Source organism: Gavialis gangeticus, unplaced genomic scaffold (assembly GCF_001723915.1).
Source record: "Gavialis gangeticus isolate Ggan-Ray unplaced genomic scaffold, GavGan_comp1, whole genome shotgun sequence".
Classification (NCBI taxonomy): Eukaryota; Metazoa; Chordata; order Crocodylia; family Gavialidae; genus Gavialis; species Gavialis gangeticus.
In genome coordinates this window covers 20,906,688-20,928,749 of record NW_017729011.1, presented here as the reverse complement: position 1 = coordinate 20,928,749, position 22,062 = coordinate 20,906,688, and positions in this window count along the sequence as shown.

Sequence of the window (22,062 nt, the reverse complement as noted above, 5' to 3'; positions counted from 1 at the left end):
GACCGGCATGCTCCCGTGTAGCCTTAATTGGCTGCTGGAAGTAACCCTTGGGACTGGTGTTTTTATTTTTGGAGCCGTAGTCATTTGGTCAATATTCTTCTCACCTGAAAAGGATGATGCAGTGTCGCACTCAGGCTGCTTACCCATACCGATTTTCCATTAGCTTTAAAATTCAATCAGCACAGAAACCGGCTGGGATTTTTTTTCATTTTTTAAATGAACTGATTTTTCCAGCCCCACTTAAAAAAATAAAATAAAAAAAGGAGGAGGAATTAATCAAAAACTGTCCCTGAAATGTCAGGTTTACCTAAAAGCTCTTGCCTTGAAGAATTATTTGGGAATGACAGTGTACCTGATAAAACATCCAGTCTGCAATTTTTAACAGGAAAAATTTGGGGGTTTTGAATTAAAATGACTGTTTTAAAATTGTGGCTTGTTTTGACTAAAGATTTGTTTCTTTTTTCTTTTTTTTAGGGGAAAAAGGTCTAAATCTGAACCGAAATGTTCCAGTTGACCCAAAGCGAATGTTTGCTTTGCACATGAAATTTTGAAGAGCAATTTTGCATCCTTATTGTGGATATGAGGGTTATAAAAAATAACTGAAAACTCTAGTAGGGCACAAAACATTCCCTGGCCAGCCCTAAGCAACACAAGGGCTGTGTCCAGATGTTCAGGGGTGTGCGCCTACAGCAACACAAATAGTAGCAGCACAAATTTGTGCCACAGCGCACGCCCCTGCACGTGCGCTTTGTTGTCGGACATTGTATCCCACTTCGGGCAAACTGGCCTTGCCCAGCTCCCCCTGGCCTCTGGTGTGCTCAAATGGAGGAGTGGAGATGCTCTGACCAGCAGCTTCCATGGTCTGGGATAGACATTGCATAAACTGGTTTGAGCCAAATCAGTAAAGTCTGATAACATTCAACTAGGTTTCATCTCAAACCGGCTTCAGCCATTTTCAAACTGGTTTATGTGCACTGAACATCCATACAGTTACAGGCCTAAACCAGTTTTTGATCTCTTAAACCGGTTTGTGTGTAATGCCTGTCCCTAGCCCATTTGTTGCAGTGCATGCTGTTTTAATTGCTTTTTTTCTCGGCTTCTTTATTTTTTGCTAGTGCAAAATCCAAGTAGCAAATTTTGCCCCTGCGCTTCCAATTTGCAGAGTGGGGAGCTCTTTAATGTTGCAAGTGTGCAGTTTGTGGCACCACAAACCCCACGTGCCTACACGCGGGGATGCTAAGGGGTTTATGATGGGAGGTCCCATGCGTTGGTGCACAGAAGGTGGGATTATTCTCGTGTTGTTCCTCAACCTGACACGGCTTGGTCGTCTGACCTTAGGCAAGGCCCCTCATTTTATCCTGCCTCCATTTGCCACCCAACCAAAACCAGAGCTCTGGGCTGGGTACAGACAAGCCTGAGGCAGACTTGATCAAAGTGATGTGGTTTTCTGTAGTTTAGATCAGTAGTGAAAGAGCATACATTTGCCCTTTGGTGGGGGTGCAAATCTTAGGCCAGGTTTCACCATTTTTAAACCAGTCTATGTGCGCTGAACATCTGTTCTGTTACAGGTGGAGATCCATTTATGATCACTTAAACCAGTACAAGTGTAATGTTGGTACCTGGTGCATTAGGCACTGTAAAAGCCCATAATTATGGACAATCATTGCCTTGAAGAGCAACACAGTGGAATATCCTCCCACATTACAGCTGGAAAAAGGGATTAAACCATTTACCATAGAGCCTAGGAAACCTGATAAAGAGTCAGGAAAAGAGCCTATACCCACTGTAGTCCACTACCTTTACCCACGCTCCTGTCATACTCCCTAATAATGTGTAAGCCCTTCAATGCCTCTGTTGCGGGAAACCCTGAAAATGTGGGAATTGCCTTAAGATCCTTAGCACCGTATCCTTATCCAGGACGTTGTGACCTTAATATCCTTTGCACAGTACTTGTCAGAGAGACCCTTATTCCTGTCACCGCTGCAAAAATAATCCCCTCAAACACTGCATTGCAATTGAAATCTCGCTTCAGAGCATCATTACCAAATCACAGCCTGCAGATCGCACTCGCTTTTAAAAAATGGATTTCTTTTGGCATAAAAATCTGAGCAAGCTGCTGCAAAATAAGAACAGATGAAACATGTACGCTGAACACATTGTTATTAGCTCAAATGGTTTGGCTTTCTCTCTCTCTCTGTCTGTCTTTTTTTTTATTCATGCTGTCTGCAAGCAAAACCAACCCAGCGACATTATGTATAATTTATTCTGGATTAGATCAAAAGAGCAGTTTATAGGATTTCTCTCACTCTCTCTCTCCCTCTTTTGGCTTTTCATGGGGTTTTTTCTTTTTTATAAATATATATTTATACATATTTTTTTTTCTGCCCTCCCTTCTCCTTTTCTCTCATGAACAAATTATAAATTATTCACCATGCAGTACAGCAGAAGTGCTCATACAGAACTGGAAATCAAATCAACAATATTGCTGGGGGGGGCAGGTGCTGGAGGGGAAAAATACTGCGGTGGAATCAAGGGCTACAATAGCTCGGGCACATTTGGCAAGTAGGGGTCACAGCCATGGGAGGTTAGTCCAGGCAATAACCTTGTTACCCCCCTACACCTTCCAGGTTCAGCCTCGCAGAGCATAGCCCCTGGCACTGGAAATCCTGGAACAAGGCAGGCAGCTCAAAGGCAATTCGGTTTTCAGTGATGAGGGGTGGGGGGGATAATATGCATCACCTGTTCAGGAAGAAAGGAGAAGGCTTAGAGTCATAGACAATCGTAGAAAATTCAGGTGGGAAGGGAGCTCAGGAGGTCACATCTAGTCCAACCCCCTGCTCCAAGCAGGACCAGCCCCAAGTACATCATCCCAGCCAAGGCTTTGTCTACCTGGGTCTTAAAAACCTCCAGGGATGGAGACTCCACCACCTCTCTGGGTGACCTGTTCCAGTGCTTCACCACCCTCCTAATGAGACAGTTTTTCCTAATATCCAACCTCAACCTCCCTTGCTGCAACTTGAGCCCATTGCGCTTTGCTCTGTCATCTGCCCCCACTGGGACGAGTTCAGCTCCATCCTCTCTGTAACTGCCCTTCAAGTAGTTAAAGGCTGCTATCAAATCCCACCTCTGTCTTCTCTTCTGCAGACTTCTCATATAGGACCCTAAGCCAAGGCCCACTCAGGTCACTGGGGATCTTTCCATCGACTTCAGTTGTCACTGGGGGTACTCCGAACCTTTGGGCTTGGTTGGCTGAAGTCAAGAAGCAGCTCTGTACCTTGCAGGACTGAGTCCCTAAACCTGGGCATAAGTCCTCTTCAGTGCTGATGCTATGCTCCCGGGTCAGATCCTGCTGGTTGGCCCTGCCTCGGTTGCCCTGTATGAGCAAGGCTGCAACATGATTTCTTATCTGGGCTGCTGAGTTTCAGAGGCAGTCAGTGTCATTTGCCACCTGCTTTCCAACTGGAATTAGGAGGAATTAGTGACTTGGCCCCTTCTATCGCAGGATCTCAAAGCAATCAGGAATAATCTCCCTAGGGAGCTTGGCTGAGTGCTGAGAGACCCATTTTCCAGATGGGATGACTGGGGTACATGGAAGTGAAGTGACTTGACCGAGCTGAAACAGCAGGTCACTGGCAAAGCCAGAAACTGTGGCTCCCAGGAGCCCTACTCCGACTAGAAGAGCTCCTTGCCTTTTTGCCATAAGAAGGCCTGGAAATATGGCTCTGGTCTCCACTCAACCCTTCATTTTCCTTTGCTCTCTTGTCACCGCATCACAGAGCGTTGCAGTCACTCAATTTTCCTTGCAAGAGCAGTACGGACACATGTTCAGGTAAGAACAAGAGGGCCAAAAAGGAGTTGCGAAGGTGACAGAAAAATGGTAGGCTTGCTGCGGAAGGCTTCAAAACTGTACTCAGGTGTTATTCATGTGGAGCTGAAGCCCACAGATGTATGAAGTGCCTTGACCTTTGCTGGACCGTTTGCGTTCTAGCATCTTTGAATTAAATAATGTAGCGTTGTTGTGTGTTATTACTTATTAGTTGAATTAGGACAGGGCTCAGGAACCTCTGTCGAGCCTCAGGGCCCCACTGTGCAGCGTACAGACATGTAACAAAGAGAAACTCGGCACCAAAGAGCTCACAGCCTACATAGTACACAGGAGGTTAAAGACAGGCGTGCAGGGTGGAGAGGCATGGTGAGAAAGCAGAAGGTTGCAGCGGGTCAGTTTGTCCGGCCACATGTCGTGCATAGATAACTGGTCCTAAATATCTCCTGCTGTGCACCAAGAATGGAGCGTTTAACAGGGAAATAAGCAGTTCCCTAGGCTAGCCCTGTTTTTCATCCAGTGCAAGGCATTCAACAGAGAATGCAGGAATAGCCACTCTGCATAAAATCAACCGTGAACTAATCCAATGGCTAATGCAATCCTTATCCTGCACCCTGCTTCAAGAGTGCCTGGTCCCAGGTCCAGAGGGTGAGAAGTTCAAGAAACGGTAACCCACAGAAGGATGGACTAACTGCCCTTCCCGCGTGCTGCTTGCTCATAGCCTGGCTGCAGGACCAGGCAAGGCGGCCCTGGGCACAGAACTGTTGGCACACCTACACGTGCCCAGTTAGTGCACAGTAACCAAAATTACTGCACAGTAATTGAAAATTACTGTGACGTGCAGACATGTGTCTACATGTGCATGCCCATACTATGCAGTAACTACGGTGACTTATGGTGACTTGGAGGTAAATTTGATGCCTGCATGATGCAGGCGTCAAATTTACGCCCAATTACTGTGCAGAAATGCACGTGTAGATGCCTTACAGTGCAATAATACTGTGTGTGGACTGACTTGGGACTAACTTTAGTCCCAAGTCAGTCCACATACAGCATTACTGTCCTTTAATGGCTGCATGTGTAGATCCTGGCTTAAGCCTGCTTACTGCACAGTACATTTACTGTGCAGTAAATGCATGTCTAGACATGTCCTGTGCGTGCTTAACTATAAACTGACTCTTCCTTTGAAAGGCGCCTACAAAATTTCCCAGGGCTGGGAGGCAGTGGAGAAGCATTACAACTAGATATTGCTTATTACTGGTATTTACTTGGCACTCCGGGTATGCAAGGACGTCTGCAGACAAGTACAAAGTACCACGTCCCCTCCTTGAGGAACTTGAAGCTAAAGCAAATTGAAAGGTGCAAAAGATGACAAGAAGTAGAGGGTTGGGTGAGGAGGGCAGGGCAGGGTAGAGGGCCGCAGCCATGACGAATCTCGGAAGATCGCAGCTACAAATGCATCTGGTTAGGCTGCTTTTTGGTGTCTTGAAAATGAACAAGTCCATAATAATAATCTTGACCTTTCAAGTCAAGGCTCAGATCCCTCTTTGGGGTATCTAGACAGAGTTTTCGTTCTTTTTATGCTGCTTTTTGACATTAGAAGATCAGGTCCCCTCTTCCCTTGGAGGGATTGCCGAATAGCTGGAGAACTGGCAAGATGATGATATCAGACACACCCCACACCAGCTTGTCCCCGTGACAGAGAAACAGTTCACTGTAACAAACACCCTCTCCTTGTCTCGAAGACAACAGTATTGGGAGCTGTCTGAAGAGTCGACAGTCACTGCAACTGTAATGTATTTTGCTTCTCCATTAAGGCACTAGACTACAGGCATGCCTACACGTGCTTTTACACGTGCCTAAACTTAACACACATTTGCTTAATGTGCACTAAGGCGATTTAGGCGTGCGTCTGCATGTGCATGCATAAAGCAGGTATCACATTTATATGGAAATAGCTTAATAGCATCAGCAAATGTAGAGATGCGCTAAGGAGCATTAACCGACTTGGAACTCGAGTTAGTCGTAAGTCAATGGGCACACACCGGTTTAATACGCATTAGCGTGTCTACACGTTCGCTCATGCGATTTAGCTATTCGTGCATAAATTTTATATTGGTATCAAATTTGGGCTTGAATAACCTTCAATTGGGCTAATGTGCATTAAATGCACATGTGTAGGCGCACCCTACATCTTGCAATCTAGGTGGTACACAATTGTCTGCCAGGGATGTCCTGCATGACTTTGGGCCACTCCCTTAGGGGGCCTACCTAGGGAATATACCCCCACAACTCTCTGATCCTCATTTCTTCATCAGTAAAAAAGGGGTAATAAAATATATCCCCACCGCAGAGGGGCAAAGCTAACTTCCATTAGTGTGAAGGTACCTTCAGCAATGGCTGATTCCCAGGTACATAGGTAGATCCACTGAAAAGACCTTTACTGAAGGGGAGTAGCTTTTGCTGGTAGAGCTGAGGCAGATCACTTATTACATTCAAAAGTCATTTTGAAAAGCCCAGCAGCATGGCTTCAGAGAAGCAAACAGCTTGCCAGTCCCAAAAAAGAGCTAATGCTAATTTAACAGGAAGCTGATCTTGCAAGGCATCTGCTTGCCTAAACTACCACTCTCCCTAATGCGAAACAGTCATCTATATAAAAATCAGCTGCTCCGACCAGCACTTCTGCAGCTGATAGATGGTGCTGGAGAGGGAGAGAAACTCCAGCAGCACCCACAGAAAGAAGCCGGCAGCAACATGGGAAATCAGGGGAGAAACGCACCATGTACAAACACGCCAGCTTCCCTGAAATCACAGCAGTAACAACCCATGTGAGCTGCTATTCCCTAGCTGAGGGCCTAGAAGGGACTGATGCCTTGTTATCCATCATCTCGTTTTAACACCCACTTCCACAGTAAAGCTTGGTGTTTATATTCCACACAGAAAAGATCCTAATACCCCTTTGCCATCAGGAAGCCACAGACACTGGAAAATCGATGAGCCCATCTAACGAGCGGCTGCAATGAAAGTCTGCCATGGCTGCCTTCCCGCAAAGGCACGCGACTGCTCCTGTCCCTCTTTTGTGGTTTAGCCTGAGATCAGATGAGGCAACCAAGAGCATCGGAGCCAAAAAAACAGTTTGGGGGAAGAGGGAGATGTGGCTGGGAACTGGGGACATTTATAATACTGAGCCTTTGAGTATCTCTGCAACCCATGGTCTCAAACAGGATGGGCAGCTCTCCTCAAATATCGCTCTTTTTCTGCTAGGAGGAGGAAAGAGAGCTGTACTCTCTCTGCTCCTGAATGTGTTAGCTCTTTGGAGACAACAAATGAACATTTCAACCTGTTTGGAGAGCTGGATCTCCAGCCCCTTTTTACCCATGGGGAAAATGAGATGCAACGGAAGGAAAGGGCCTGCCACCGACCCCATAAAGTCCATGGCCGGCTGAGGCTGGAACTTAAGCCTGGCTCCTGGTTGGGACTTTAACCCCCATCCCCATCCATTGGAGATGCATGGCAGGGAGGCCAGTCTGTCTGCCAATGTTTTGGGCCATGCCCATTGCCCAGCATCACGGTGTCTTGAGCACATATCTGATGCAAGGCTTCATTCAGGGGAAGACAGACACGTCCCAAATCTTCTACCAGTGCTCAAACTATATCCCTTATGGTTCAAGATGAACATAGCTAATCTTTTTGTTGCAGTTTCCCTGCCTTCCTTCTGCTCCACATGTTACAGTCAGCTTATGGGATCTGACCAGACCCTCATCATCTGATCCCACTCCCCAGACGTCAGCCTGAGCCTCCCATTACTGTCAAAAAGCACCAGTAAATGCCTATGGATGGACCTCTATGGGAGCCAAGGCTCTTTCCCCATTTCCAAGCCTCTGCGGACAGCTTGCGGGAGACTGTCAGTGCAGAGGGAAGCTGAAATTAATATTTGTGTGACAGCCTCCCTACCAAATGGGTGTCACACATGAAAAAATCATGGATCACCGAGCAGCCTGTCTGCACCCTGGCTTCGCTTTCCAGCTGTAGGTGTTTCATAAATTGCTAGTAGGATGCCCTTGCAGCCAGAGGACCGTTAACGGGAGCTTGGGTAGAGGCTGAGACGTCTGCCTCCATAGAGCAGCACTGACATACAGCGACGGCGCAAGCCGAGCTGTCAACTTTGGCAGGACAGTTTGGCTGGACAAACGGCCCTAAACTTTGGCTCTCCCCCCACCCCCTGTTATCCCCAGGACTCATTGTTTCAGCCATTTAGGGCAATGCATTCATTTTAATTGTTGACCTAGGTCAAGATTTGAATCTCAGATTTCGGAAGGAAAGGACCAGCTTGTTAACCCTTCGTCTCAGCAGCTTTTTCCCCTTACACAGGTGGGGGCGTCAGGGTGAGAAGCAACAGCCCATTAAATCCAGAGAGCTAGATTGAGCTCCTGGCCCTGATACCATCTCACTGCATACATCTTCATGGCTTTGGCCATCTCTCTGGGATTGAATTTGGATGCTCCTGTGTCTAAATTACCGGTCTCCAGCATTTGGGGTTTTTAGGAGAAACACCAATAAGCAATAGGGACATTGCAACTATATCACATTGACAAGGAAGGGCAGATTCGGTCTGGCAGAAGATGGTTATATAGATGTTGTCACAACCGCACGCACCTGCTGACTGGTTTCAGATGTCCTGGTGGAGGTGAAACACCTTCTGAGCCAATGGGGAGAACAATCGTCTCCCTCTTGCTACTTGTCATTTAAATCAAAATCATCTGATTCCGGTTCAGTTCTTCACCCAGTTCGAACTAATCTCCTGACTCTTAGTGGTTGTTTCATGCCCAACAGTAGCCCGTGCCTCTCACTTTGTTGCTGCAAGTCACTTGAGTTTGTCACATGAAGTAATGGAGAGAGCCCATTTCTATAAACAAAAGGCAATATTGTTCGGGGGGGCTGCAGCCGCTTGTCGACTCCCAGTGTGCGCAAAGGGCATCTCGCTAGTTGGCACTGATGAATGGTGACCTCCCATTTCTTATGTTACATCTTGTGTGCAGACAGCAGCCGGGATGGGCATAATTGGGACTACTTGTGAAGCAGTGACATTATTTGAAGCTGAGGAAAGCTGCCTTTGGCCTTTAAATGTGACATGTTTCAGTGCAACACAAACAGCGCAGCCAATCGCCTTACACAGAAAACAAGTCATTGAAGAACCAATTTAATTGTTCCGTCTTGGGGACTGTGCTTTTGGCCGGCCTCCGATTGCTGCCCAGATGTGGCTTCTTAAATAACACTGCCGCCGCCGAGACAGAAATAGCTCTCGCGCATCGCAGTTGGTTTGTAGGTGGTGATGCAAACTTGGAGGAAAGTAAGTTTTAAGTGGGCTGCATCTGCTCCCAAGCCTGCCTTGGTCTCACTGCATGGATGGATTCACTTACCGCTGCACTGTCGCTCCCTATGGGGAAGGAGACGTGGGATATAACGCGCTTCCTTGTTCACATACACAGTTCAGAGCAGAATAGACCCAGTGCTAGGTCTTGCTCATCATGATAAGGGTCATTAAACCTCGCTGTTTGTAGCTGCTCAGATCCAGCTCTTACAAGTGCTGTAGCAAGCTCAGGAAGGAGTTTTCCCCAGAGACAAGAATGCAGCGAGTCAGGCTAGGTGCCAGGAGATGTCTGCCGCGGAGATATCATGGCCACTACTAAAGGGCGTACAAGATTTAAATGGACCGTGTGGTCTGGTCCAGCACATCCTAGGCCACTGATTCCCAACGAGGGTGCTGTGGCACGCTGGGCTGCCTCGAGAGCCTTTCAAGGGTGCTGTGCAATGTTAGGTGTTCCAATGTGATTTGTAAGAGAAACGCAGAGATCTCAAATAGGGATCTACTCTGCCCTTTTGTGATATTTCTGACATCTTGGCAGCCAAAAAATTGCTGTATTGTTTTTTTCTGTCGTCACAAATAAATGAAAACTAAAAGCTGGCATTTCCCAAGGGGTACCTCGAGTCTGTCCAGGGATGCTTTGAGAACCACTGTCCTGGGCTGAAAGACCTTCTACATAGGAGCACGGGAGAGCAAGGTATTGGCATGAAAAATACAAATGCTTTGTTTTAGGAGCCGCTGCTTTAGCTACATTTTTTTCCCCCAAGACCCAAACGTCAGTCTCCTAATGCCTGTATCTAAGACAGGCTAGCATCAAGTGAATTCCCCATGAGTCAGGGAGGGGGTATCGTACAAGGGAACTCTATCTGCAGGAAAACAGAAATCAGATTAGGGATGCATTTGGTAGCTGTGTTGGTCTGAGACAAAAAGAAATGCAAAACTCCAGAACGCTTGGTTCAGAGATGATACCTTTTATTAGACCAACTAGGAAATTGCCAAAAAAAATGTCTTTTTCTGCAAGCTTTCAGGCTCACACACCCTTCATCAGGTTCAGGGAAAATTAAAGAGGGTAAGAAGTCCTTGTAGGGACTAATAAATTAGATGGGTGCATTCATTTGCAGAAGTACCATCAACCAGCCCCTGAGAACCAGATGAAGGAACAGATTCATCCTCCTGCAAAAGAAGAGCAGAGTTGTACAGCTGGCGGTCAGAGGCAAAGGACTAGGAAATAAAGGTTTCTTCTCTCCCTCGTAGCCAGAAAGCTAACTGTGGCGACAGAACGAAGGCAACATTGAATAATATACCTGGGCCAATCAAAGTCCATTCAAGTTAATAATATTACTCCCTTGACTCGAAGCAAACACTTATGAACACGGATTTGTCCAGTGTGTTGGTTCATGGGTAACTGAAACGTGCCTGCTCTTTATAAGCAACAGGGGTAGCTATATCAAGACTACAGGAAATGCCACCAGGTTATTCATTCCTGGCTTTTGCATTTGCTATGGTCCATGCAGTTTGCATTTGCAGCAACTCCCAGATCCAGTAAGTTCAGTGCAACATTACTCTTTGCAGCCGTAACTAGAAAAGCAATGGGACTGTCTAACCAAACCGGTAACAAGGGCTGTTTTTGAGCCTTTAGACTACAATTGCCTACCAAGGATATACGGAGACAATATGGTATAAAAGACCAACAAGCAGCCAGCTAGTCATGAAAGTCTGTACTCCAGCTGGTTTGAAAAGTAACATGATGTTTCTGCTCCCCAAGTGGGTGAGCATGAGTTAGAGCCTGGTGCCTGGTTCAACGTGCTTTTATTTATTAGTTCAGGATCTCTGCTCTGCAAATCTCTGTTGCCCTCCACTTAAAATCCACTCTTCTTGCACACAATCCTGGCCAAAAACTCATTTGCTTGGGTAACTGGCAGACAGCAAAATGCAAAAAGGCATAGGAACACAGCTGAAAATCAAAGTCAGTGTTTGCATTGAAGTGGATATTGCTAGGAAATAATGTTGGGTATTTGCTTAGGCCAACTATGGGGAGAAATGAAAGTAGGATAGCGTTGGTGGTGTGAAATCATCATCGCTTGTCTATTCACTTTGGGATCTTCTCTGCTGCCATTCCAGCATGGGCAAAATGAAGTTTAAAGCACGACTATCAAACTTGTGGTAACGTGACATGATTCTCCAATTACACACATCTTGGAAGTGTGAATCCTTCCAAATGACAGTTTAAGGGCACAGAACATTTACACAGCAGATAAATCTTTGCTTTTCAAGCACGTAAAGCTATGTAAAACTTCTGCTAATGTCAGACTGTACACATCAGCAAACAAAATGACAGATCGCATCGTCTGCAACACCCCAGAGCCGTCGCACTTTGCGATTCAATTCCCCAGCTCCTGGCATGTACTTTAGTGATGGTGCCTCTTCTGTGGCTTGATCTTTCAACTGCTGCATTGTATATGTGATACGGTTCATGCTGGCAATAGCATATAAAAGAGAGCCGAGTGCACTGCTCTGCTAACAAAGTACATGCTGGGATCGGCTCTTTGGAAACGGGCTGCAATACAAAGAGGCACAGGACTTCATGCGTGGTAACAGGGGCTTTCAACCACCCATGTGCAGGTCCAAGGTATGAAGCAGACAGACACAGTCTCAAAAACAGACATGTAACCTGTTCCTTGACCTAAAATATGACATGGTTTTGGTGACGGTCTCTGAGAATAAAAAGAACGGCGGTCCTAAGAAAGGTGCTGCGCAAAGAAAGGCTGGAAGGAGAAATAACCACCTGAAATGGCAAGGCAGACAAAACCTTATGACCACACTCTGAACACCAGAGTCCCCATCAGGACTTCTGGGTTTGGACGCTTCCCGTGAAAGTTGTGTATTGCACTTGGTGTTGGGGAGTCCCCTGACAATCAAAAGAAAAGATGTGTAGGGAGAGGCAGAGAGTCCTAAGCATAGACCACATGGCTGAGACCTGGGATTTCTGAAAAGCCAATTCATGTTAACAGCAGAGACGGGGAAGAAGCTATATCCCATATCTAAGCATGCTTGAACTTCAGGGAGCTGAAGTATGGATCTGAGTGTCAGAGCCATAGCAATGAATAGACTACTGCTGCACTCACAAAGGGGCAAGAGAGAGCCAACTGAAAGCTGAAACTGTCTGCCACCTTTTTGGGGGTGAAGGAAGCACACCCCGATGACCCGTGCCTACTCTATTGTCCTGCCCCCTCTATTCTGCACTGGTGAGGCCACATCTGGAGTCCTGCGTCCAGTTTTGGGCTTCCCACTGCAGAAGGGATGTGGACACATTGGAGAGAGTCCAGTGAAAGTAATGAAAAAGGTTCAGGGGCTGGGGGACAGGGCTTAGGAGAGGCCAAGGGAACTGGACTGATTTAGTCTGGAGAGGAGAAGACCGAGGGGGATTGAATAGCAGCCTTCAGCTCCCTGCAGGGGCTGCACAGAGGATGGAGCTGGACTGCTTTTCGTGGGGGCAGACAACAGGACAAGGAGCAATGGGCTCAGGCTGCAGCAAGGGAAGTTGAGGTTGGATATTAGGAAAAACTCTCATTAGGAGGGTGGTGAAGCATTGGGACAGGTCACCCAGAGAGGCGACTGGGTCTCCATCCTTGGAGGTTAAGGCTTAGGTCAACAAAGCCCTGGCTGGGATGATGTAGTTGGGGATGGCCCTGTTTTGAGCAGGGGGTTGGACTGGATGCGACCTCCTGAGGTCCCTTCACACCCTCATTGTCTACGATACAGCACCTTTCCTTCATGACTTTTCAGAGCTCTACACAATGCCATGCGACACCAGTCCCTGTGCAAGCCATGCTCCCACCATGCTTGGTGGACTCGGTGCCTCTCATGGTGGGAATCCAGCTAACAAGAACCAACAGGTCCAGGATGTCTCCATGCACACGACAGCCAATTTTCCAGAGAAGGAGGGATAATGCCCATGATGCCAATCTCACTCGCCAGCCCCCACTGCCCAGGCAGAAGTGGATGTGACCTGTTCAAGCGCTGTCCACTGAAAAAATGCTGAGCTGAATATTTTAAGCTCATTTATTCCTTCCTTTCCTCAACTTTACAACCCTCCTTCATTATGGTCCTGGGGACTGAAGGAGAGGATATGGCTCGAAAACCATGTCTCTCTCTCCTATGCTTTTATTTTATTTTTTCCCCAAAGCAACCTCCCTCTATTGTTCTTACGCAGCACAATAAACTTGGGGAAGCGTGGAGCTACTCATCTGAGTATTATATGGGTCTTAGTGTTATCTGGGGGAGGATTTGTCAAATTCATAAATTGCGTCCTCTCGCCGAGCAGACAAAGGCAGCCAAAGGAGCTGTGGCTCATTTGCTCTGCCTTTTAATGATTTTATTATAAATCTCTTCCCTGATGAGCGGGGGAGATGTACTGCAAGGCTCGTTAGCAGGATGTAGATTTAAACAGCATCCAGGTCGGGTGCAAGCAGGAGACATTATTTAAAAGCTCTGCCCTCTAAATAATGCCTTCCCCAGGGACAGAATCACGTTGCTGGCTGAGCTAGTACAACAGCAAATCTAGTGGGGTGGTGGTGGTTGTGGGGGGGGTTGGTGATTTTATTGTTAACCACCCCCCGCCAGTGCTCACTTGATCCCAATTAAAAAACCCAGTGGCCATAATAAGCTGCACAATGCTGAGAGCCTGAACTAGCAGCATTTTAGGCACTAGCTTTATATGTGACCAGTCAGGGGCAAGTGCTTCAGTGGCTTAAGCGGAGGTGGCGCTGTGCAGCGCACACTCAGGTCAGTGCAAGCTGTTTTTCCCGTGCACCAGGTCATGCAGGGGCTTAGGTCAGCAAGGGCTTCAGTGAAAAGCCAGCAGCACAAGGGAGGATTGAGGGACGTTGTACAAAGTACCTTTAATTAGGACCTCACGCTGCCCGCTTTGATTCAGCAAGTTCCTTTAACTACCCCGCGCGGATGCAATGGGAGTTAGGGTGCCCTGTTGAATACTGCACCCCTTGCCCCAAACAACGTGCATGCTTTCTTCCCCATGCATCTATCCTGTGCATGTGATCCACTTCTTCCTAGCAGGAGCCAGCTACCGGGGGCAGGGCCCTGTCCCCACCGAGTATTAGTGACCTCAAAAAAAGGGGAATAGTGGGACTCGTGTGCTCAGAACTGGTCTTGCTTGAAGTTTCCAAAATAGCCTGCTTTTCCCCAGTACCAGCTAGGCAAAGGACCTTCCTCTGGGAACAGCCTCCTTCATGGTTGTATCAAGAGGGCAGCGATTGTAGCAACTCCTCCCTTATCTGGAAGATCCTGGAAGGAGCAGAACGTGGGGCACGAGGCATGGAGTAGGATGCAAAGACAGCTTGATTTGGTAAAAGTTAGCCTCGTGTGGGCTACAGCTGAAGATGGGCTCAAAGATCAGATGGATCAGACTCAGATCCCTGCAACCTCTGGGGCATCTAGCTCGGGGGTGTGATTTTGGGAAGGGAAAGCCTGATCTTGTATTATTAAAGCCCCGACCTGGGATTCACTTCCAAACTTTGCTCCGGTATTTATGTGTGGTCTCAGGCCAGTGAGTTGGTCTCTTCGTGCTTCAGTTCTTATCCTCCTCGCAGGAAGTTGTGATGATAAATGCATCAAGGGTTTGAAAGGTACCTGGACGCTACAGTGTTGGGCACCCTATAAGCATCTGGACAGAGTGGGTAATAAAACCACTCCTGCAAGGACAACAGGGTTCATATAGTCACAGTCCATAAATTCCTATGTAGGGAACTCCCTTAGTTAGCTGAAATTACAATGCAAAGCATGACAAAAAGTCAGACTTGAAATAAGGTTCTGTTATTATTTCTTTTATTAACAGCGAGGGTAGTTAGTGACTGGAGCAGCTCCCCAAGGGGGAAAAAAAAGAGGGTTGTGTCTCATGCAGTCTTTGAAGACATCCAGTCTTGACTTTCTGAAAGAGACGCCATAAAGCTAAAACAAAGATGACAAGCTTGAAACGTCTGGCCCATGTCAGGAAGTCAAACTGGGCGATTCCTTCTGGCCTGAAAGTTTTGAACCCAGGGGTCTGGGACAGAAGTTGCATAACCCTATTTAACTCAAATCAGTTAAGTCTGATTCAATCAGGTTCATCTTAAACCAGTTTGGGCCATTTTGAAACTGGTTTATGTGCACTGAATGTCTGTTCTGTTACAGGTTTCAACCAGTTTCTGATCACTTAAACCAGTTTACATGTAACTTCTGTCCCCGAGCATGAAGCCAGTTAGCTATGCTAGTAACCCCTTAGCCAGAATCCTGGAGTGGGCGTAAGGTAGGAACAGCCACATCACGCACAGACACTGTGTGACCTCCTCTGAAAGTGGAGGAGAGAGACCTGGGCTGGGTTAGTCTCCCGTGAGAAGACAGACAAATATCTTGCTGTGAAGAAACCCTCTCTCGAAGTGCTTGAGTAGAAGGCAGGAGAGACTAAGAGGCGCTTCAGCAAAACAAGACGGGAGACCGAGACAGCACAGCCTTGCTGTTGCACCAGGCCTTGAGAAATTCCTCCCCTTAGAAATTGCTCCTCGTTGCTAAAAGTGCGGAGAGACTCTGAAACGGCTGCCGCGGCTTTCGGTGCCGAGTTGAAAAGAGAAATCTTCCATCTTCTGGGCTTGCTGTGTGATCCTTGCCGAGCGAGTCAGACAGGGCTGAGGCATCGCAGGAAGAGCGCTCAGCCTGATGCAACCTCCTTGATCAATGCCCTGATTGCCGCACACACAGAGCAACTTCTCCCTCTCAGCCACGGTGACTTGTAGTCTTGATTACGGGAAAAACAGCCACCCAGGAACGGACAAAAACGTACAGTCTCAGAGGGGGAATCCCAGTATCTCTAGATGCTGCTCTTCTGTTTCAGCTCGATAATGGATACACGGGCAACAAATGGTGGATAAATTAGCAATTACTCTGATCTATGCACCAGGTATCCAGGTTGTAGCTGTATTGGTCTAGAGGCAAAAGGAGTCAGGACTCGCAGTAGAGGTGATCTCTTTTATTAGATCAGCAAGATTTTTGCAAAAAAAATTCTTTAATTGCAAGCCGTCGGGCACAAACCCCCTTCATCGGGCATCAGAGAAAAGATTGTAAAAGTTCTCCTGGGTAGAAATGCAAGTTTATATCTCAGAGGATTTCACAGAGGAGTCAATAGATGGCAAGCTCCTCTGGGCAGGCAGTTCATAGCTGGTAGGGAGCCTCTCGCCTCCTGCGAGGATCTGTGATGATGCAAATGTACCTTGAAACAAAGGCAGGATCTCAGGTTTCAGGTGGTCACAGTTGCTTCCTGCTTGGGAAAATAGGAAGATTTCATTCTAAAAAATCAGCTAAGATTCGATATCTTCCACGTGTCAGGTATCCAGGTTGTAGCCGTATTAAATTAATTTCTTTTGGTTGCAAAAATCTTGTTGGTCAAATCAAAGAGATCATCTCTACTGCGAGTCCCGATTCTCTGATGTATGCATGCCTTTCCTCAGTCACAGGCAAGTTGATGTGATGAGCCCGCAGGAAGAGGGAGACCTGGAGCCGTTCACTGTGGTTGTTGAGCACCATTTTTATCCTGGCGACCTTATAGGCAGATGCCAGTCAATAAAGCACCCTGATGACAGGCCCGAGATCTGGATTTGATCTTCTGTGAGCCAGCGATGAGCTTGCTTCTAGTTTTTTCCCCTGAGGAAACATGTCCTACAAAGTATTATATACCAGCATCATAGCCGATCATGAAATAACCTGCTCATAATGGAAATTTCTTCCCAACCCTCATCACGCAGACGTGCATTTTTACCCTGAAGTATGGCAGTTCATACCCCAAATGCATTTTTGCCCTAAACCCCTCTGGGTCTCCACAGACCTCGGTTTCAATCCAGCTGCAGGATCCAGGCTTGAGAAGATATTAAAAAACCCCCCAAACCTTAGAGAAACCTTCAGCACTAAAAACACTGAAGAAAAAATAAAGCTGTAGTGGCATGAGCTGATTGTGGTTGCTTCGAAAGAGGTACCAGCTCACTAATGTATCCTGGTGTGACAATTAAAATGAATAAATAATGCAGCTTTCTCCATCTGCCTTGCCAAAGATGGATGGCATTGCTTTCTTTTCCAGAATTGGTCTCCGTGGAGGGCTGGGGTAGTAAAACCACACCCGTACCGAAGTTGCACGTCCCCCGAGCTCTTCCCCAGCTCTCTCTCAGCTGCTTGCCACCTCTCTGTCATCCCCTTCCACCCTTTTCCCTGTCTCTCTGCTCTGCTTCCAGGCTCATTCTCCTCTTTCTGCATCGCTGCTGCTGACACCACGTCCCAAGTCCGTGCCCCCCGTTTTCCTCCGCCAGCAATGCTGCTCATTTGCAACCAAGAGATAGCGTCAACGATGCTTCACAAGGCGGCATCCTCCTAGACACAGCGGAGCCTCGGAAGAGCGGAAAAGCAGCAAATAAGCCCCTGAACCACAGCAAACCGGCCTCTGGACTTTCATCCGCAAAAATGGCCACGTAGAAAAACCAATTTCCCCCGTTCTCTTTAGTGTCATGATTTAATGCCAAATGCAGGCCAAGATAATATTGCTATTACTCACAAATGTACTTTTTCTTTCCTCCCCCTACGCTGAGAATATGTAAGGCCTAAGTATCTGCCTCCATAATGTGTTGATACTATTTTGACGTCCGGGAGAGAAGGGGGAATGCATTAATATATACCGTACATTTGGAGTTTGTCAAAACCCAAAAGCCTTCTCAGTGTTTATAGCGCAGCTCTTATGAAGTGCGCAGAGTGTGCCTGGAGTCTCATAAAAGCTACCATAACCTATCCAGATCGTGTATGGTACCCTCGATGCCCAAGTGCTATACGGGATAGAGCAATAATCTTATGGCCATCTTCACAGAGGCCTATTTTCATGGCATGCCCCAAGGAAGTTTTAGGCAGGGTTAGGCTGTCTTTTATGCTTTGGGTTATTTGTATGGTGGGTCTGCTGTGCTGCTCAGCTTGAGCATGCACCATCTCATATAGAGATCGTCACCTTTTTTTGCAAGATGAATTTGATGTGTACGTATATATTACACACACACCCATGCTGAAGGAAAGGCTTCCCCAGCAAAGACCGTAATCAGACCTTTCAAACCAGGCAGATCCCTCATTTACATGTTGATCCAAGGGAAGCCAGGAAAGGCTTTCTGGGTGATAGGCATGGATAAAAAATAATCACCATAGGGAACAGGTATATTTTTAGCCGTTGAGACAAGCCACAAACTGCAGACCCAGACTGGATTATGGATGTCTTGAGCATTCAGGCCCAGGGTTTGGGTACTGCTTTTCTCCATTTCTATAGCACAAGAAGTAACATGTTCAAATCTCTGTCCTAAGAATGGAAGGACTGACTTGAAATGAAACCGTCAGTGCCATCAAAATCAAGCTGTGCATAAGATCATTAAAAATCTTCCCAGGACTGCAAACAAAAACCATTCCTGGCCAGGTTTTGCAGACTTCAAAGGCTCAGCTTATTTGCTGAGATCAGAATAGGATCCCCAACTTTTGGGGCTCAGAAATGGGTCATATTCCAGCATGAACACCCCACCTTGGTCACAGCGAGCTGCAGCGAACATCTCCTTGAAAACTCATTATCACCTCCACCCTCTTCTTTAGCTACAAGTTTGCAGAGCTGACAAGGGCTGTATTTTGAGTGCGTCTATTAAATAAAGCACCATATGGCTGAGGTATTATTGGGCTCCTAATGAAATATCGTTATTGAGCATGCCCCGTGTATTAATAAATAATGCTAGCATCCACTCTGTGTGCATGAACACGTGATGCTTTCTTATTTTAAAAAAACCCCTACCTTTTCAAAGACAAGTTTTCCAGGGCTCCCAAAATACTTGTTTCTATTTGGTGTCTTAACCAGGAGAAAAGTGGGAAGAGGGAGACAAAAAGTATTTGGAAACAAGTTAGACTAGCAGGAGAAACGCGCTCCGTGCAGAGTTATAACAGCAGCCGAGCCTCTCATTTCTCTCCAGCTCTGGGCAAGCGGCACTTCTGATGCAGGAAGCGCTAACACGTCCTTCCGCAAATCTCTGCCATGCACAAACAGAGCGACCGGCACGACAGCTCGATGAGACCAGCCGCGTGGGCTCTCTCTTTAAAAGCACACGAGGGGCAAATTAACTGTTACCCAGAGAAATAAGGGTTTCAGAGGAACTTGTTCAGAGCCTAGCACCCGGCCTAGACATTCAGCAGAGGATCTGTTTGAACACGCTATGTCCCCCCGCAATCATTTATGTAGCAAGCCAAGGAGGAGATTTCTTTTCTGAACTTACAGCCAGAAGCATGAGGCTTGGCTACCAGTAGCCAACTTGGCTCACGGACATGAAAAAAGGCCCGACTTCCCTTGCCATTGCTCCACTCTACCTATCAAAGTTGCTGGGAGGGGAAGGCACACCAAAGAAAGTTTGCACTTTTTAAAATTTAAATTTGATGCGAGGACTCACAGAAAAAGGGAAAGGAAAAGAAGAAGGATGGGATTTTGGCCAGTCACAGTCCTCCTTAAATTGTTCAAAACTTTCCTTTCCAAATGAACGCTGGCAGTCTATAAATAACAGCATTTCCAACAGGGTATCAGACCTAGCTGTCATTGATGACCGGGCCTTAGAGAAGAAGCCCAGCACATGCGAAGGATTAATAGCACTGGACTCAAGTCAGTAGTTATTTAGCTAGCGGGTGGTCTCCAGATAATGGAGGGCTGGGAAATACCTGCTGAAAACCCATGAGTCAAGAGGAACTTTGGCCTCATTTAGAGAGGAACCGCAGGTAATAGAAGAACATGATCGAGTGTCAGCAAGGAGCAGAGCAGATTTTGCTTCTAAAAGAGCTTTCTTTCCCTTATCTTGAAGTCATGCTACGAATCTGCAAAGGTAGCATTTAAGACAATATAAACACTGAGTATGTAGAGGGAACTATTTGCTTTAGTTGACCCTGTTTTCCTCTGTGCTTTTTCAGCTGCAAATAAAAGCTTGTTTCACTAAGAAATCTGCTGGCAGCTCGGAAGGATTCACCCAGGTCTGCCATCTTTGGCAAGGATCCTCCTCAAGGTGACCCCCAAGCACAGAGGTCTGTGGCCTGAAGCTCACTTTAAATCCTTGTTTTGGCTAAAACGATCTCCTAAGAAGGTGGGTTTCAGGTAAGCAATAGCCGGGGAGAGGGACAAAGGGTGAGAGTCGCTTACAGGAAGGCTGGTCTGGATGGACGCCCTTGATGGACCAAGGTCTACATATCCAAGTGGCTCTACTGAGTTCATTATTTCTGGTCCTCCCTTGCGGTCAGCCAGATCTCAGGAACTTGAAGTTAGCAACCACCGTGTTGTCAGCGCCACTCCCAGCCCAACTTCATCATGCTTTGAACCCTATTCAAGTGGACATGGCAACACCTTATTCCAAGCTTTCTACATCTATCCACTGCAAACAGTGACAGGAAGAACAGCAGCTGCAGCTTGTCCGGTGGTCTTCCCAACAGCCAAGCTTTTGGGTTTGGGACCTAGTTCTCTCTCACGCCCTTGAACCTGCCCCAGCAGTGACAAAGATGGCGCATGGAGCAGAGCTCACGGCAGGGAGGGATGGCATTGGGGCACACTGCAAGCACTACACTAGGAACAAGAATAAGGCGACTCTAACCCCGCTTGGTTGTATCTGGTGCAATGGGTGTCACTGGATCTGGTGCAACCTGATGTCCTGAAATTGTCCGATTAAACCCAAGCAAACACGTTCATTTTTGGCCCACTTCAAATCAGTCACTCTTTAGCTGGAAAAATTCCCACTAGAAAAATGGCATGTATTTTCTTGTTAACCTTTGGAACAAACTCCCAAGGGGTTTCTCCACCTCTTTGTGTTTTCAGATGAAGAGCAGGTGTCTTCCTTTCTGGCAGATATATTTTAATCACAGACAAGGGCTCAATGTAGGGGTAATTTGGCTGAATTTTTATGCCCTGTGTTATATGGGAGGTCAAATCTAATGGCTCCTTTGACTGTAACATCCCTGAATAGTTCACCAGACTTCCCACAGTTGCCATGTTCAGAAAACTCCCAAGCCACTTTTTTAACTTTTCTAAAAGAAAATTTCTGTTTAATGACCTGCTCTCTTATCCATTTCTGCATTTTTTTTCCGTTTCCTTGGCCTCCCCTTCTCTGCTACGCTATGATCCTGTTACAGCTGTCTTCCTATAACAGTGAAATAAAATCAAAGCTTTCACTACCTGCAGATAACTAGGGACTTTTTTTGGTGAAAGGAGATGCACCACGAGGTGTCCCGGTTGTGGCTGTGATGATTTTCAAATCAGCTCATTACTCAGGTATAGTGGTGTAACATGACCACACACAGCCCCAAGTGCGTGTGCAAATGTGTTCTGGTTTTATCTGGCCAAGTATCTTGTTTGTACTGTATTATTTTGTTTCCTCCAGGCCTGGAGAGACCACCTCCCATCCCCCTTATTATGTCCAGACCTTTTGTTTTAAAATTCCTCAGCATAACCCATCAAACCAGTTGAGTGACTGGCCAAATACTGGCTCACCAACCCGCTTTGTATTCATTGGTTTGCATTAACAGTGTTTCAATGGGGCTGCTTGTTGGCTGGGGCCCTGGATGAAGTCAGAAAAGTTATTTAAGGCTGAAGCCACCTGGGTTGGCCCTCTTTCTTCTTCCTGGGACTGCTGGAGCCAGAAAAGCCTGCTTCCCATGAAGGGTCACTCCCTCCCCACTCTTCACTGATGAAGCAGACTGAAGCACCAAGAAGCGAAAGCTCCAGGGACAGGGGTTGAGACCTCAGTTCTCTCCCTCTCGTTTCCCTTTTTGTTTTTTGGGTTTTGGAGTGGGGTGATGC